An 18429-nucleotide genomic window follows, 5' to 3' on the forward strand; every position below is an offset into this window, starting at 1 on the left:
TACCTGGAGGCAGTAATACTTTCAATATTTTCATAAGGTCTGGAAAAGTGTAATCACCCATTAGTAACATATCCTTTATTTCACGGTGAAAACCTGCGGGATCTTTGTCATGACTAGGTACTAATTTCTTCATCTCCAATAATTCCATTTTAGTTATGGGTGTGTACACGAACACGCGCCTAAGCGTATTGTCTGCGTTCTGTACTGGGTGCACTTCTCGCAACGGATTCTGTCTGTCCATATAATACATTTTTCTTTCCATGACACGTGCTGAGTTGATCTGTGGACATAAGAAGGTACTATACTTGTGACGATGTTCCAGAATTACTTTAATTAGATCAGTACCCAGACCACTCCATCTGCTCATGAGCAGTTCTATTAATATATCAGGAAGAGGGCCTGGATCGGAATGTTGACTTCTATACAATAAGAGCAGGTGTTGTATCATGTATATACCAGCTAAACGCTGTTCACTTGGTGTCAGGTTCAAAAATGTATGTGCTAACGCATCATCACCATATTTCTCAGAATTGTCAGCCCATTGCACGGCTGACCTAGCTAGTTCTTGTTCGTCCATAGAATCGAGTACATGGTACCCCATTCGTTCTTGAAGTACTTTATCAGTGGCCTGGAATAAGTGTTCGGGCGTTTTCGGATTACACATGGCTTCCTGAAAAATCCTTTTACTTTCTGGATGCACTGGGCGCATTGAATTATTGAATGGTCTTCCTTTGCCTACATAAGCTATCATTTCTCTAGCCGGTGTCTGTGTGTGCTCTGGTGTCTCTGCTTGATCGTCCCCCTCCTCCTCCGAGGATTCATGTTTGTCTGAATCTACTTCCGGTAGTGGCTGTCTTTTCTCATGCATTTTATTTATTGCAGTTCTGATTCTTCCGTACATATTATCTACACAGGCCTCTTTATCGTGCTGCCCATCTGCTATATTCTGGCCCCACCTGTGAAGTGCTTTCACGTCTTCCGGGTTCATACCCGGCCTATCCACTTCTCTTATGAAACAGTTTATAAGAAACCGTAATATCTTGGCTTTAGTATCCACTTTCTGGAAGGCCATGGCCTCCTTAATACTTTCAGGCCCTACTCCTGTCTGGACAAACCGATATATTCGATCTAGATGATCTATCATTCCAGGTAGTGTTAATAAAATGTTTGTGACTCTCCGCAATCGTACTGATGCGAGCAACATTCTTTCATCATTCTTTTTACCAGGTACTGGATCATATCTACAGTCTGCAAGACGATCTCCATAGATGGTAATATCGCCTGTTCTAGGTGTACGTGGTTGTGCTTGTTCTCTAAAAGTCATCCGATGGGTGGGTGGCGGGGTCTGGAAACCTACCGCTCCTTCTGGACGCGCCACCTGAGGCGCCGGCTCCAAAGGGGTTAGTTGGGGCCATATCAAGGGGTGCAGGTCCAGGAAGAGGTGGAAGGAGGATTGGAAGACCAGGAGGAACAGCGGGAGGAGGAGTAGCTTGTCGGGGAGGTAGGGGCTGACCATCATGACCGCCAGGCGGAGGTGTGCGTGGCGGTACGGTATTAACATATGCAGGAGCCACATCGTCTAGATAGGAAGAAAGGAAAACGTCCTTTGCTGTTTTCGGATGCTTTTTAGTCGGGAGCAGTGGGGGTGGTAGGTTTTTCGGGACTTCCGGGGTGGCCTTAGGCAAACCCTCAGTCAGGAGGGGGTACATGCCATTCATGAGTGTGTTTCGCTGTCTGTCTACTTGTTCTAATTTTACTCGGATACCTTCCTCAACTAATACGTTTTCTCGGGTCTTTTCAGGCTCCTCCTTATGTTTCTCTTCTAGTCTGTGTGCTTTTTCTGTGCGCCTATGCGATTCTTTACGCCATAGTTCAATGGCATCTTTCTGTGACTGCCTGGCTTTCTTTTTCCATAATGCTTCTTCTACTCTCATGATGCAATCTGCATCCCATGTCCCAGCAGCGGGCCATCTCTGATTCTCTGATAGGTCTTTAGTGTAATCCACCCATAAGTCGAGAAATAAAACGGCATCTAGGCCATGTTTGTGGTACATAAAGTACCCTGGAGTGTCCCTAGGTGGAATGGGGACGGCTTCTTCTAGTACCCCTTTTCTAGTTTTTATTTGTCTTAATTTGGAGAATAACGGCATTCTGAAACCTGGCTACTTGGTTCCTACTCAGATATGAACACACTGAACATGAACACAATAATCACAATAAAGAAGATCGAACATTCACTCATACCACGACATTTGAATGACACATTAAAACATTTCAAAAACAAACCACTATATTTATAATAAAACCTACTAACTGAGCAAAACTGGATGTACCGCTAAACGGTACAGATACACCGTAAACAGTGCAAACTAGATATACTGCTAAACAGTACAGATACACTGCTAAACAGTGTAGACCAGGCTTGTGTACCCAAGCCCGTCTCGACTGGCACAAACTAATGCGCACGTCTAGATGCGACCCTAGCAACGGTACTCACCGGGAAGCACGGAAACAGAAGGCCTCGGAAACCCTGGACTGGACTGGACTCGGACTGGATTCGGACTCGACTCGTGACGCAGATACTTCGGAACTTCGGAACCTGGTGGGCCTCCGTATACCTCGGATCTTGCTCTCTCAGCTAGGCTCTGGTCGGGATCCTCCGCACTCCTCACCGCCTCGTCTGGGTGTCGATCGCAGCCTCAGTCACCTCCGTTGGCCTGAGGGAGATACAGGAAATCCTGCGGGTACGCGTAGTTGTCCGTCCGGCTGTGGCAGGGGGCCAGGCCTGCAACGCACCGCCGGCGCGTGAGATGGGGGAGGGGTCCCTGTTCGGGCGCCAGTTCTGTGGTAAAATCTAATTACCCATGCTTAATTTATGCGGAAAAATCAATAAGAATAACTCAGATAAATAAGAGGCAAAATCCGTGATATTGAGGTTTACTCAAAAGGGTTTTATTCCTTAAAAAGGAATTGGGTATTTGGCTCGAGCCAAGGTGGCATACCATTCCGTCACCACACAGGTTCGGGAAGGGACTGACAGACAACATTTTATTGACAGTTATTCATATATATAGTCAATGCATTACAGTAAAGGCATATGCAGAAGGCGTAACAGCTGAGAAGAGAGATAAAATGCTCATACGTAACAGAAAAAGGCGTTGCAATAGGCGTGCATGAAGGCGTGTACTAGAAACGTCATTTACCATGAGGTCACAAGTAGGTGGATCCTTAAGAGAATCCTGCAGTGTCAGCAGAATTACATGGCAGAGATGCGCGCGCAGCAGTATGACGTGTGGTTGACGTGTAACTGGAGGGTGAAGGGGACTTGACATTTAGCTCTGTAAGTGTAGACATAAGTCTGGGATGTCAGACCAACCTAATCCCAAATCGTATCTGATATCTTATGTTTAAGGAACTGTAGTATCTGGAAGGGAAAGGTCTCTCGGACGGAGGCTATTCTATACTGGTTGTGATTGCGTGTATAAGCGTCTTGTGTCTACGTGTCTGCATGAGAGGTGAGGGGGCATGGGCCTACCATGGCAACGGAGTCTATGAATTACTTGCACGGAGACAGAAAGGCCGGGCCCAGTGCTCCTGCAGCTGGGAGGATGTTTACTTGAACGACGAGACAGGAATGTATTTTCGAGGAGTGGAACAGATAATTCGAAGGTTGAAGACAGTCTTGGCAGGCAGAAGGCTGGGCTAAGCGCCGTGAGCCGCGCGAGGAGTAAGGCAGGGGTCACTGGCACAGAGGCAGCCTGGGCTGAGGCCCTCAGAGTCAGAAGGCAGGAAAAAGAGGCTTGATGGCAGAATCAGGGCCTACTTCGCCGGAGCTGAAAAACGTGTAAAGTATACCACAAAAAGACGTTGGCATAGCATATTTAGAAACTGAATATTCAATCCGTTCATGGCGGATCTGAAAGAGGACATGTTAAAGATGGACGCAAATGTATTTGCGTCTTCATAGCTGGCACAGGAGGGAAATTACATGCACTTCAAGCTAGTACATGGAGACGGTGGGGTACGCGTTAGGGAACATTACTTGACCAAAAATCTATATTTCCTCACTGGGGCCCAAAGATCTGATGCAAAAAGAACAGGTGATGGCCGGAATGCTAAACAAATCAAATATTCACTCCCAGTCACAGATCTGGGTTTAATCCATTGTTTATTTGCTCACAATGCCACCGCAGTTTGGACCTGGTCATAGGCAATACAGTATTGACCTGCTCCCCATGTGAACAGTCCAACCAGAACTGCATGGCCAGGGCCTCCATGGACCAGAAACAAGCCTTCAGGGACCGGTTTCTGGGGATCACCCCTCATCAGCCAGGCTATCTTGAATCCAGTGACACAGTAAGCACGGGCCCCACGTCTGGGTATACCCTTTCCCCTTAGGGTGACTTATGCAAAAAGAACAGATGATGGACGGAGTGTTGAACTTTTCAAATACTCATCCCCTGTCAAGAGTTCTGGGTTGAATCCATCATCCTGTTGCTCACCATGCCACCCCACTTTGGACAAGCATATGCAAATCAGTCTTTGCCCGGCTACCCATGGGAATAATGCAGACCGAACTGCCAGGCAAGGTCCTCCCTGCAACTGAAACAATCATCCTGGGACCAGTTTCGAGGTGTTAACCCTAATCAGCCAGGCTAGCTCGAATCCAGTGGCACACTGAGCATGGGACCAACATCTGGGCAAGCACTTGCAAATTAGGGCAACAAAAGCAAAAAGAACAAATAATGGACAGAATGCTGAACAAATCAAACATTCACCCCCAGTCACAGATCAGGGTTTAATCCATTGTTTTTCTAAAGGGCCCACTGTACCTCAGATAGACTTTTCTTAGAACCCAACCAGGATACAAAGGTCCCATTTTGCTGGTTTACATTAGGGCTATTGTCAACCTACCTATGCCCCTAGCATTTTTTGTCAGGAATTAGATGCTGCAAATGTTATCCACAGAGTGGCGAACATTTGGACTCCTTCATTTGTTTCATTCTAAATAACTACCTTGTAGTATCTCCTCTAGTTCTGAGGGCCCACACAGTGATGTTACTGTCCTTGCTCCTTCTGCATGATATGTGTGTTTATAGGGATGGAGCTAATTTACTCATTTTGTAAATAAAAACACATTTAAATAGAAAGTGCAACGGTCTGTGCAAAATAACACATGAATAATAAATGTATTTTTTTAGTGGGGAATCGTACTTAGGCATTGCAGTTTTACAAATGAGGTAACATAATAGACTGACTTAAATTAGCCTAACTACTGATGCCATATTAACAGTGATGTATATGCTAACATTGAAAGGCCTGTTTTCACATTGAGTGGTTGTTTTCCCTTTCATTGCACATGCTGTAACTTTCCAGAAGCCTTCTGCTAATGAATAGGCATTTGTTATGTATTAGACAACTGATAGTGAGGTTCTCACCCGGAGGAGAGAAGATGGCAGGAAATATGAGCCATGGGAAGAGCTGGCTGAGCTGTAAGAGGTGGACGAAATATTTTTTGAAGGATTTGTTTCTGCGGCTTATTTTGAAGACCTGAGATAAAAGGAATTTGCTTGCTTCCAGGGGTTGCTCAAATCCGATTGAATGCTGTGAATGGGAAATGCAACAATTCTTTCAACATTTGTTTTAACAATTTTTAGGGGAGAGAATGTGACCTAACGACTAGGGTGGTGCACCGCGGAGCTGGGGAACTGGGTTTGAGCCTCGGCAGGGACGCTCAACATTCTGTGATTCAGGGTAAATCACTTAATCTCTCTGTGCCTAAAAAAAAATGTATGTGTCCGTCTGTAGCTCATGTAAAGTGCTCTGATACCTTTGTGTCTATTCGCGCTATATAAAACTCCACAAAAAAAGTTTATATTAGCTTGTGTTCCTAGAGTAGGTGGTAGGAGCTCTTTTTCCTCTCTTTCTGAGACTTGTAGAGCTACCTCTTTTCGGGAGAGATTCCCAATTGAGCCCTTTTCTCTTAAATAGATGTCTGCTGATTTATAGCTGAGAATACTTTCTAGCTTAAGAAATTCTTTATTGCTTAGGTGCAAAGGCTTCATTCTTAAGAATTTTAATTCCCTCATCAGAACTATGGGGTTTCTGAACTGACACGTTTTCTTTATCTTAAATGAGAAATTGCTATTCTTATGCTTAGTGAAATTCCTTTATGGAACACACTTGCTGCATTATTTCCATTTTATTTGTAATATTCATCAATTTAGTATTTTGAATATAAAATAATAATGACTAAAGATTAACATTTATTGAATAAAACAATTTTAACATATCAGAAATTGTTAATGAAACCCTTTATCTCACAACATCTCTCTTTAATGATTATTGTGGAACCTCAAATGTACTTCACTGTTTATGGTGTTTGATGTATACGATTGCTCCTTTCAATATCTTCCTGTCGATGAACAAATGTCCATACAACCAAAGGTGGAGCTATTTAATGATTACAAATGAAGACTGAGATCCAAATATCCCCGCACCAACAACAGCAGCAAGTGCCACGAGGCAAATGGGAGAGAAGATCATTCACATCCGATCCAGTAGGATGGGGTCACCCTTATTTTATATTCTTTTATACTTTCTGGACCTCAAAGCACACACTTCCACAGTATCTTTCAGGAGGTACCAGTTGAAGAAGGGTGGCATACAATAGTGGGATTGTTTAACCCTTGGTCTTTTACCTCAGCGGACATTAACCTTATTGTAGCTCACCAGTGCAGAAGAGTCTCTTTACAACTTTTTAATGAGGAGGGAAAGAAATGTACTATTTTTCTGTATCTTCGCTATAGCAAGATAAGTGTTCCCATCTATGAGAAAGGCAAAACTTTGGACGCAAAATAAAACAGTTTTTTTAACCTGATAGATGGTGAAGCTGAGATATTCCCTAACATGATTCTAAAAAATGCCCTGCAATGGATGGATGATGAAGATGTTCTGTCTAACCCTGGGCGTAGGTCGCGTAGTCGTGCTACACGTGGCATTCGCAAAGTGCACTATGCACTACGCAAGCTACACGTGGCTACGCAAACTGCGTAGTGCGGTAGGGAAAATGCTGTTCGCACTGATTGCACAGTGCCGGATACTTGTCCGCACTGTGCAATAATTGCAAAAGGCATCTTGCACAGTGCGGTCGTTTTCTGCCACTCAAGTAGATTTGTACTCAAGCAGCAGTTTTCTCAACGCAGACTGGTAGTTTCTCATCACGAGCAGTCGCGAGCAAACGCGACCACTCCCAATGAGAAACCTGACCTCCCTGCGTTGAGAATCTCACCAGGAGGTTTATTTTCCACGCTCGCGATCGGCAACTTGATGTTGCTGATCGCGAACGAGGAAAAAGTCTCGCAGGGATGTCATTTTGCTCGCTCGCTGTCGCCAACTTGACGTTGAGGACCGCGAGCAAGCAAAAAATGGCCCCTACACCACGTATTTTTGCACTGTGCTATGTGCAATTCGCATGGTGCATAGTTGCGCCAACTAAGCAAACTACACGAGCGTAGCGTAGTCCTACGCCCTGGGTTCATTCTGTCCTCATATCAAGGAGGGATTAAACCAGGTCTCACTACTTATCTACCTCGCTCTTATTCACCTTATCTTTTAGCCACATATGCAACTCATAAAAAAGAAATATTAGATGATTCAGTTTATACTCCTGTTCAGCTTTTTAATGCCGAAACCTTGACAAACTCCAGAACAAATTACTGAAAATTTGGAATAGAGAAAAAGTGTTTTCAAAACGACCAATGGAAGAAGGTCTGCTCTCCAATCCTGGAAATGTTTGAATCCATGTATCTTGTTGTTTTTCAGATCTTGAAATGCCCCTCATTTTGCCTAATTAAAAAACAGTTTTTCCTTTCATTTCAGCCCTTGACTCCCTCCTCTCCAGGGCCGCAGGTGGTTTAACAGAGGGATTCATCCGACCTCATGCGTGATTGATTTATGGATTTGTTTAGAGTTTGGCGGACAAGTTATTTCATCAGAACCATGAGGGATATAACATCCACCCAATTACAAATGCCATAGATATAATGCAGTTGTATTTACGCGGAGGGGACATATGTCAGATTTGTGACGGAGTAACTATCCACCAAACTCTAAATTCAGCCCATTATTAATTTGGAAAATACTTGATCCAACTGACTTGGGAGAAATTTGAGATAAGTACAGACGATCTTTCGGGATTCTTTTGTGATGTTTTTCACATTCTTTTCAAATTCATTATACTTTCTGAGGGCAAAAAGAAATAACATTTTTGTTCTCAGTCAATTCTTTATATTTATTTCTTCATCATTTTGGGTCTCTTGTCACATTTTAATTGCTTTAATTGTTCTTTTGGTTGCTTTTTTTATGGTACACTCCTTGTCGAACCAAACAGTCACATTTTTGAAGCCTGGCTTGTGTGTTGGTCTTTGACGAGTGTCTTTGGGGTGGTTTTGATATCCTTTGGGCAAAGCGTTTTTGCTCCAGACTAGTCCAGTTTTAGTCCGTTGGAGAAGCGGTTGCAACATTCATCTAGTAAGAACTTTTACCGAATGTATCCTGTCTTTTGTAGCTTAGACTAACCCTCATCTCCTTCTTCATTGATGCCGCCCCATTTTATTCTTGATATTCTTTGTATTTCTGACAGACTTCTGAGTGAGTTATTTGAGACTCTGTTGTAATCACTTTCTACTCTCCAACTGCAGTAAGAAATATTAGCCAATTGGACAGCAATTAATATGTAATCTGTCAATGAGGCTGCTTGTAACTTACAAAATGAAGGGATAGTCTATTCTTTCTGGTGCTCTGCCTGATCTGCATGCACCAATCTTGTATCTTTGCATGTATGTGCTTGCACAGGCGAGAGGTTTTAAAGGTCTTTTTAATAAAACTTTTGCAATAATAAAAATGGCTTGCATGTTCCACAAATCACTACATTACAACACCCAAAGTACTTGGCACAAAAACTAGAATTATCTGGTGGATGCAGATCCTCTAGAAGCAACAGCACCTTGTTACTGAAAGCACAGAAATTCCCAAAAATAAAACTAGTAATCGAGGGGCATATTAACAACAGCCAGCGATAATCATCGCTGGCCGCGCTGAGCGATAGTTTTATTATCGCCGTCCATCTCTGGTTTTTATTGTAGTGCGTAATTAACAACGCGTTACTCCAGGGCGATAAAAATTCCAGAGATAGGGAGGTCATCGCCCTTTTGCAGGGAACATCACTGGTTTTCCAGCGATGTTCCCTGCAAAAGGGTGATAACCTTGCTGATGTGACCTACAGGGTCGTATCAGCATAATCCACCCCCTATGTAAGGAATGGCTAAGTTAAGATTTGAGCAGACGTTAGATTTTGGCAATCTAATGTTTGCTAAAATCATGTGGGCTGCCTTGGAAAGATCACAATGTAAACATCAGCGATATTTACAAGGTAGTCCATCTGGGGTACGCCCACTAACGCCTAATTTGCATCTCATTGGAGATGCAAAGGGAGACATTGGGGAAAAGGGTGCTAACATGCATAATAGCATGTTAGCACCCTTTTCCCCAACGCCTCCCTTTGCATCTCCAATGAGATGCAAATTAGGCGTTAGTGGGCGTTGGGGAAAAGGGTGCTAACATGCGATTATGCATGTTAGCACCGTCTTGTAAATAGGCCACTGGTTTTATCTCCGCTTTTTTGGCTTTGTAAGCCAAAAAAGCGGAGATAAAGCCCTTGTAAATATGCCCCTACTGTTCTTTAACATGGAGGGAAAGTAAGCACCAAACTGCATGACACGCCAGGTATGGGAACACATGGAGAGAAATATTGCCTTTCAGCGGGAAATGGTTTAGTCCAAAGCTCTGTTTTTAATATAAAATCAGGGCCTTCAGCGTTAATATCACTGAAAATAAAAGATTTGAAAAAAATATTATTGCCTTCAGGTGCGCGTGGAAGACAATTTCTATGGACTGGAATCTAGAGAATGCTGAAGTGATTCTGGTATTTTACTGATCTCTGCTGGTCGTTTTCTATCAAGACAGTTAAATAGAGGCAGTTGCCAGAAAAATTTAAAAAATAAAGTCCCTCAGCAGAAAGTCATTCTGGTATTTTACTGACCGCTACTGGTAGTTTTCTATCAAGAAAGTTAAATGGAGGCAATTGCCAGAAATTTTTTAAAAAGAAGGTCCCTCAGCAGAAAGCAATTCTGGAATGTTACTGACCTCTGCTTGTCGTTTTTTTTATCAAGACAGTTATATAGAGGCAGTTGAACAGAAAAAAAAGTCCCTAAGCGAAGGCAGACAAGTCCTAGGGCTGATCTCCAGAGCCCACAAAGTACATACAAATATAAGTATATCATAATAATAATAATAAGTATATACTCATGTTAGCAATGCCTAAAACGTACTAAAAGCAGGCGTTGGGAGACCTGCGATAGACGCGTTTATCGCAGACCTCCTTCTCCCAACGCCTGCCTTGTGAATAAGGCAATCCCACTTCCAACCACATTTTACATGTGGTTGAATGTGGGAACGCCCACCCTGCATCTCATTAGCGCTATTCATCGCCCCCAGCGTGGGGGAGATGAATAACGCATGAAATGCGTCGCTAACCGGAGTTAGCGACGCATTGATAATAGGGCGATAATTAATTCATGCGTTAGCAACCGGAAAAGGTCACTAACACATGAATTAAGGCCCTTGATAATATGCCCCCAAGTTCGAGCCTCGGAGTTGCAACCACATACTGTGACTCTGCGCAAATCATTTAATCTCCCTGTGCCTGAATGTGTCCTTGTGTGACGTAACCGGTGCTTATGTAAAGCGCTCCAATACCTTCCGGTCGAGTTTGTGCTATATAAATCTGCATTAAAAAAAATGTGGACGCAACCATAGACTACTAGTAATGTCCTGCTGAACCTGCTGTGTGTGATATAGCGAATAAACACTACTGGGTATGGGCTCCCAAGCAGCAAGGCCAAGCCACAGCCTAATATATCAACAATAGAAAAGCGCCAATGCTGCCATTAATTATTTCTCAAAATATCATCATCTCACAATTGATTTAAACATAAAGTGAGGGGATCTAAGTCTCTTGAATAAATCTTCAATTTTATTGACTTTTTACTTCATTTGAGTTTTTTGATTTTTTCTAGATAATTTCTCAGTTTGACAAAACATATAATTAAAAAATATGTTTAAATCAATTGTGAGATGATGATATTTTGAGAAATAATTAATGGCAGCATTGGCGCTTTTCTGTGTGTGATATAGCGGCAACAGTTAACCATGCCTTTGGAACTTACTCCACTTTTCTGAGTGGGTGCTCATCTGCAGTACTCTGCATGAACTGAGTGAGGTCATTTTTAGTGGTGCTGAAGCCTGAGTTCCCGCTGGCAGTCCACACTTTATAGCATCCTCGTCAGCCCCTTACGTTACCTGACAAAGATGTAGTAGTCTGAATCCTGGTAATGCCATTCAGACATGCCATTCTTGGAAGGTTCGAACATGGAGTATAATAAATATGGGGTAATAAAGGCTGATATCAGAGGAAAATGACACCGGCATGGGGAGGACATTGGGGGAATAGGCATGAGCTTTGCGCATAGACTGAGAGAGTGGGTGCCAGCATGTACATCAGCAGGGGACAGATGTTATGGGGTACAATAGTGTGGGAGGGTGGGTCCCAGTGTGGAAGCAGAGACTGGGCATCACGAGGCCACCAAGAAGCGTCCGGTTGTTCCCTCTCCTTTCCTCCCTGCGAATGGGCCTCTACTTATCTTCTATCCTCTGTACTCCTCTCTCTGAGTGTAGCTCACTTTGACACTCAACTGTTTGCTTCAATCTCTATTATTTTATTTCTGCCCATTTCAGAGCTCACAATCTCTCCTTCTTTGACACCATATTTCTGCGGCCTAATAATATCTCATGTCCTCTCGCCTATATATTCATTCTATTGACCACTACATGAATTCACATGGCCCCACTTATCATAGCACGTAATCAACGCCTATTAATTAATTAATCTAACATAACGTAAAAGGAATGAATGCATGGAATGATTTAATGGAGACCACATGAAGTAACCATCTCCAGTGGATTGACCACTAGTCTTGGTCTCTGGAGAAGCGTCCTACTTGCCCTAAGGCCTCATCAGGGGTAGCAAGCGCTGTATAAATGAAATCCCAATGCAAAACAATAGAGTATACTGTACAAAACGAAAATATTCACGAACAAACACAATCCCTTAATTGGCCACAAGAGGGCAGCATCGTATCTTAAAATGAATAATATTGCTCATGATGGTTGTGTGAATTTAGAAGATATGCCAATGTCTATACTAGCAGTATTCATGTCTAAAACACACAAGCCGGCAGCCATTTTATTGGGGACTTATTTTAGCACTCAGTGCTCATTACAGAAAGTGCATCTTATTCCCATCTTTCCTCATAATAGTAATTCATTTTCTCCACTAAAAATCTTCATCGCAACCCTTTATTCCACAGCTGCCAGAACAAATCTGGGTTCCGAGAGACAGAAGTTATCTCTCTTCGTCCAGTAGACATAACACACCAAATTCTGAATATGAGCAGGATGGAAGACTCTGACGCTCTGACTCGCTGCACGTGAACGCTGGTGACCTTACTCGCTGAAGCTCACAAAACCTCACGGGCCTTGTGCCAGTTTTGCTCTTACAAATACGTCAGAAATACTGACGTATCTGTAACTCCTTGCGACATGATGCGTCATACATTAAATATGGCGCATCAGGTATGTCGCAAGGAGTGCGCACTGAGAAGAGACACATCGCTGCTTACACGCAGAGATGCATCCTTTATCATAAATGCGGCCCCTGGGTTTTTTCAGCGCACACTTCGGCACACACTTCGGCATTGGTAGGACTTTGTAGCGTTGTATGGTGTGTTCCTGTGTGGTTAAACCATACAGTACTGTAAATAGAAGAACTTGACTGAGGTAACCTACATTTATGTCAATGTAAGTTATAAGCGAAACGGGTTGAGTAGGAAAATGCAAAGGGGCAGATTTACAAGCCCCCTGCGCCACCACTACGTCACTTTTTGTGACTTACTGGTGGCACAGGGGGCTCCTCCATATTTACAAGGAGAGGAAAAGCCACCCTGCTTGACTTTTCCTCTCCTTGTAAATATGGCCCCTTCACACGCAGTACTGTCGTGGAAAGGGGCGTTCCATGGGTGTTGCTGTGGGTGTTCACCCATGGAACAAGACACATCTCCAGATTTACGAGAAATCGTAAATCGGGAGATGCGTGTGAATGCTACTCCACCCTAGAGGTGGCGTAGGGAGGCGCAACAAGGAGAAATGTTTTAATTTCTCCTCGTTTTTTTCCGGTTTCAATGCGTGCTGAATTCTACAGCATGCATTGAAAGAGGAAAAAGCCTCTTGTGATTGTCTTTGTGCAGGAAGGTGTCCCTTCATGCACAAAAACTATTTCCCCATGACGCAGGCATCCCTGCGCCGGCGCATGGCAGCAATTTTTGCGCCAGCGCAGGGGAAGCACAGAGATGCAACATATTCTTGCAAATATGTCACATATCTGTGCTTTCCAAACTAACACAAAAAACAACAGGTGATGGACAGAATGCAGAACAATGTCATACATTCACCCCAGTACAGAGATATGGCCCTAAATCCATCGTTTTTTTGCTCACCATGCCATTTCAGTTTGAACCCAGCCATATGCAAATCAGTCTTGACCCTGTGCCCCATGGGAACAGTCCAGCCCGAACTGCCAAGCTAGGTCCTCCCTGGACTGGAAACAAGCATCCAAGGCCGGTTTCGGGCTTTCAGCCCTCATCAGCCTGGATATCTTGATTCCAGTGGCATGGAGAGCACGGAACTCACGTCTGAGCATACCCGTCCCACTCGGGGTGACAAATGCAAAAAAGAAACCAGTCCTAGGATGATTGATTCTGGTCCAGGAAAGACATGGCTTGGCAGTTCGGGCTGGACTGTTCCCATGAGGCACAGGGTCAAGGCTGATTTGCAGAAACAACCGCAATGGACCGCACACCGCTAGCCCCTCCTCCGGATCGCCCATAAGAATTCTGGTACATAAGGTTCGTAAGTGGTTCACCTCAGTAGGTGCAAGTAAGTACTTGTTGTTGTGAAGATCTCTAGACCCGAGACATGGCCCGGGTTTCGGGATATCTTCCCTCATCAGTAGAGAACGTAGTTGGGGTGGAAAAGAAGGCTGCCAAGCAACCGTCACAGGTCTCGATGCCCAACCGGCACGCAGATGCGTCGTCCAGAAGCTCGTCAGCTTAAAGGCTCAAGGGAGCCTATTTGTAGAAAGAACCGCAATGGACCGCACACCGCTAGCCGCTCCTCCGGATCGCCCCTAAGGATTCTGGTACATAAGGTTCGTAAGTGGTTCACCTTAGTAGGTGCAAGTAAGTACTTGTTGTTGTGAAGATCTCTAGACCCGAGACATGGCCTGGGTTTCGGGATATCTTCCCTCATCAGTAGAGACCGTAGTTTGGGTGGAAAAGAAGGCCGCCAAGCAACCGTCATAGGCCTCGATGCCCAACCAGCACGCAGGTGCGTCGTCCAGAAGCTCGTCAGCTTAAAGGCTCAAGGGAGCCCATTTGTAGAAACAACCGCAATGGACCGCACACCGCTAGCCCCTCCTCTGATTCGCCCCTAAGGATTCTGGTACATAAGGTTCGTAAGTGGTTCACCTCAGTAGGTGCAAGTAAGTACTTGTTGTGAAGATCTCTGGCTGATTTGCATATGGCCATGTCTGAACTGGGGTGGTGTGGAGTGCAAAAAAACGATGGATTTAGGCCCAGATCTCTGTACTGGGGTGAATGTATGACATTGTTCTGCATTCTGTCCATCAATTGTTGTTTTTGCATTTGTCACCCCGAGTGGGATGGGTATGCTCAGACGTGAGTCCCCTGCTCTCCACACCACTGGAGTCAAGCTATCCTGGCTGAAGACGGCTGATAGCAAGAGACCGGTCATAGGATGATTGATTCCGGTCCAGGAAAGACATGGCTTGGCAGTTCGGGCTGGACTGTTCCCATGAGGCACAGGGTCAAGGTTGATTTGCATATGGCCATGTCTGAACTACTGGGGTGGTGTGGAGTGCAAAAAAATGATGGATTTAGGCCCAGATCTCTGTACTGGGGTGAATGTATGACATTGTTCTGCATTCTGTCCATCAATTGTTGTTTTTGCATTTGTCACCCCGAGTGGGATGGGTATGCTCAGACGTGAGTCCCCTGCTCTCCACACCACTGGAGTCAAGCTATCCTGGCTGAAGACGGCTGATAGCAAGAGACCGGTCATAGGATGATTGATTCCGGTCCAGGAAAGACATGGCTTGGCAGTTCGGGCTGGACTGTTCCCATGAGGCACAGGGTCAAGGCTGATTTGCATATGGCCATGTCTGGGGTGGTGTGGAGGGCAAAAAAACGATGGATTTAGGCCCAGATCTCTGTACTGGGGTGAATGTATGACATTGTTCTGCATTCTGTCCATCAATTGTTGTTTTTGCATTTGTCACCCCGAGTGGGATGGGTATGCTCAGACGTGAGTGCCATGCTCTCCACACCACTGGAGTCAAGCTATCCTGGCTGAAGACGGCTGATAGCCAGAAACCGGTCCTAGGATGATTGATTCCGGTCCAGGAAAGACATGGCTTGGCAGTTCGGGCTGGACTGTTCCCATGAGGCACAGGGTCAAGGTTGATTTGCATATGGCCATGTCTGAACTACTGGGGTGGTGTGGAGTGCAAAAAAATGATGGATTTAGGCCCAGATCTCTGTACTGGGGTGAATGTATGACATTGTTCTGCATTCTATTCATCAATTGTTGTTTTTGCATTCCAAACTAATGGTGCAGCAAAATGACTTGCTGCACCATGCTGCGTTACTTTGTTGTAAATCTGCCCCAAAGTCTATAGTCGCCGTGGTCTGCCCAGCTGCGTCTGCCGGGACTTCAGCATTGTTTTGTACTGCTTTGTCCCAAAATAAATAGACGGTAATGTCAGCAGAAGTGCTGTAGTAAAGCTTTACTGACCTACATTATTGATCACAAACAGACCATATATTATATGTTATATTGAATAGGGAACGAAGATGCATGCAGTAGAGAACTATATAAATCAGGCTCGTCTCATAATTTAATGTTAATAACTCATGTGGTTATTGTGGTCCCTGAGAAGGAAGCTGTTGAGACAGTGAATCATTAGTTTGCGACATTCTACACTGACGTCATCATATAAATGCACATCGACCAAACCTGGACACACTTGAGGGGTAGAAGGTAGAATCGTGGTTTTACCCATTTAAGAATTCAGCTTAGCCTTTTAGCTCAGAGTGGCCCTGATTGATACCGGTACTAATTCAATTTCAATTCAAAAATCTTTATTCGGATTTCAAAAAATCCATAAAAGCACAGTTTAAAATACAATTCGACATTTACGATTACAATTACAATAGGTGCAATAGACACTATAAAGTACATTATCAGTGCATTTACTAAGTCACACATTTCCAAAGTGCAAGGGAGGTCTGTAGTCATTGATAGTGCAAATGAATCAAGGGCATTCCATACTTCTGCGTACATTAAAAATAACTTTTAAAAAGCAGCTTGTGCGAAATATGAGTTCGTCGTCCTCTAGTTTTAAAAGCATCAGATAGGACTGGTTCAAGGAGAGGGGTCTATGTTTTTTAAAATATGGTGCTAGGAACCATTTAATGTATTTCATATAAAACTTACACATGAAGAAGAAATGTAGATCATTTTGTTTACTGGTTCCGTCACAGGGACACGGAATCTTGTCATCTACGCTGTGTCCCAGAGGAAAACAAAGTAAAAACTTTATCGTTCCTGCTCTCATTCTAAATAATAGAGATCTTTCCCAGTAACACATTGGTAATATCAAATACAGCGGGAGTTGCTGGGTTAATAAACCATTGTTAATATAGGACACAACAGTTTGTTTCTTCATCTCTTCTGACAGTCTTTTTTCCCTGTAAGTGGCATACAGTTCAAGTTGGACTTCTTTTTTGTCAGTCCTCTTTATATGAGATGGATTTTCAAAGAGGTTGCCCCTGTCGATACTAGACAGACTCTCTTGTATACCACGAAGCCATGGGATCTTATTCCATTTGTCACAAGCTAAACATTCCCTCAAAATATCATGTGTTAGGCTAGCATATTCGTTTGCCCAGATAGCCAACCAAAATAATGCAGGCCTGGCAGCAATAAAGTCACTAATGTAAGGTGCATTCAGCTCCGAGTGGCAAATAAACCCTGATGATGAAATGGGAGCCCCCAGTAGCTTCCTACAGAGCCGATTCTCTTCTCTTTGTATTAAGGGGGTTTTTACTGACCCCCAAATTTCGGCACCGTAAGTTGCCACTGGAATGCATTGGAGCCTATATATCTTTAAAATTGCTTTAGTTGCTCCAACTTTCCTCGGTCTGGGGAGAGATAAAATTGAGTTTATAGCCTTTGAGAACTTGCCTGTGGCGTGGGCAATATGCCCACTCCACAGGCCGTTCACAGCAAAGACTATACCTAAATATGGGAAAGTTTTAGTTGAGAGCAACTTATCAGCTCCTATCGTAATGGAATTTAATTGCTTAGCACCCGGCCCACAGGACATAATGAATGATTTTTTAAAATTTACTTTTAGATCCAAATTCCCCATGTATGCTGAGAAATCCCTGACTAGTGCACGTAGGGCATTAGGTGTTAATCCCATAAGCACAGCGTCATCCGCGTACAAAAGACACGGTAGTTGGCATCCTTTAATTTTAGGGACATCTGGGGTAACCTTTTTGAGGGAGTTGCTCAGGCCATTTATGGAGATAATGAATAACAGGGGTGCTAAAACGCACCCCTGTCTCACCCCTCTTTCTACATTAATTGGCCCAGAGACTGTACCCTCCATGTCAATCCGTACTTGTGCCTTTGTGTCTTTGTGCAAATAGGCGAGGAAATGTACCAGGGGGGATCCAAGCCATACAACAAAAGAATCGACCACAATTTTGACCTGTTTACCAGGTCAAATGCGGACGATAAATCCATAAACGCCAGGTAAATGGGTGATGCCTTAGCAATATTATATTTGCTAATTAAAAGGTTTAAATTTAGGCATTGTTCGATGGTTCCAACCTTGCGTCTAAAACCCATTTGACAACGGTCAAGTACCCCCATTTCCTCAGCCCAGTCATTAACTCTATTATAGAGTACCCTGCCAAAGATCTTTAAAGTATTGTCCAAGAGCGAAATAGGCCTATAATTTACGGGATCAGATCTTTCGCCCTTTTTATAAATAGGCACTATTATGCTCGTGGACCAAGTTGCGGGTATTGGGACAAACGGTAGACTGTTGAAAAGGTTAACAAAAATGTTTCCCCAGAGTTCTGGGCTGTGCTTAATTATGTCTAT

Source organism: Lissotriton vulgaris, chromosome 5, assembly GCF_964263255.1.
Source record: "Lissotriton vulgaris chromosome 5, aLisVul1.2, whole genome shotgun sequence".
Taxonomy (NCBI): Eukaryota; Metazoa; Chordata; class Amphibia; order Caudata; family Salamandridae; genus Lissotriton; species Lissotriton vulgaris.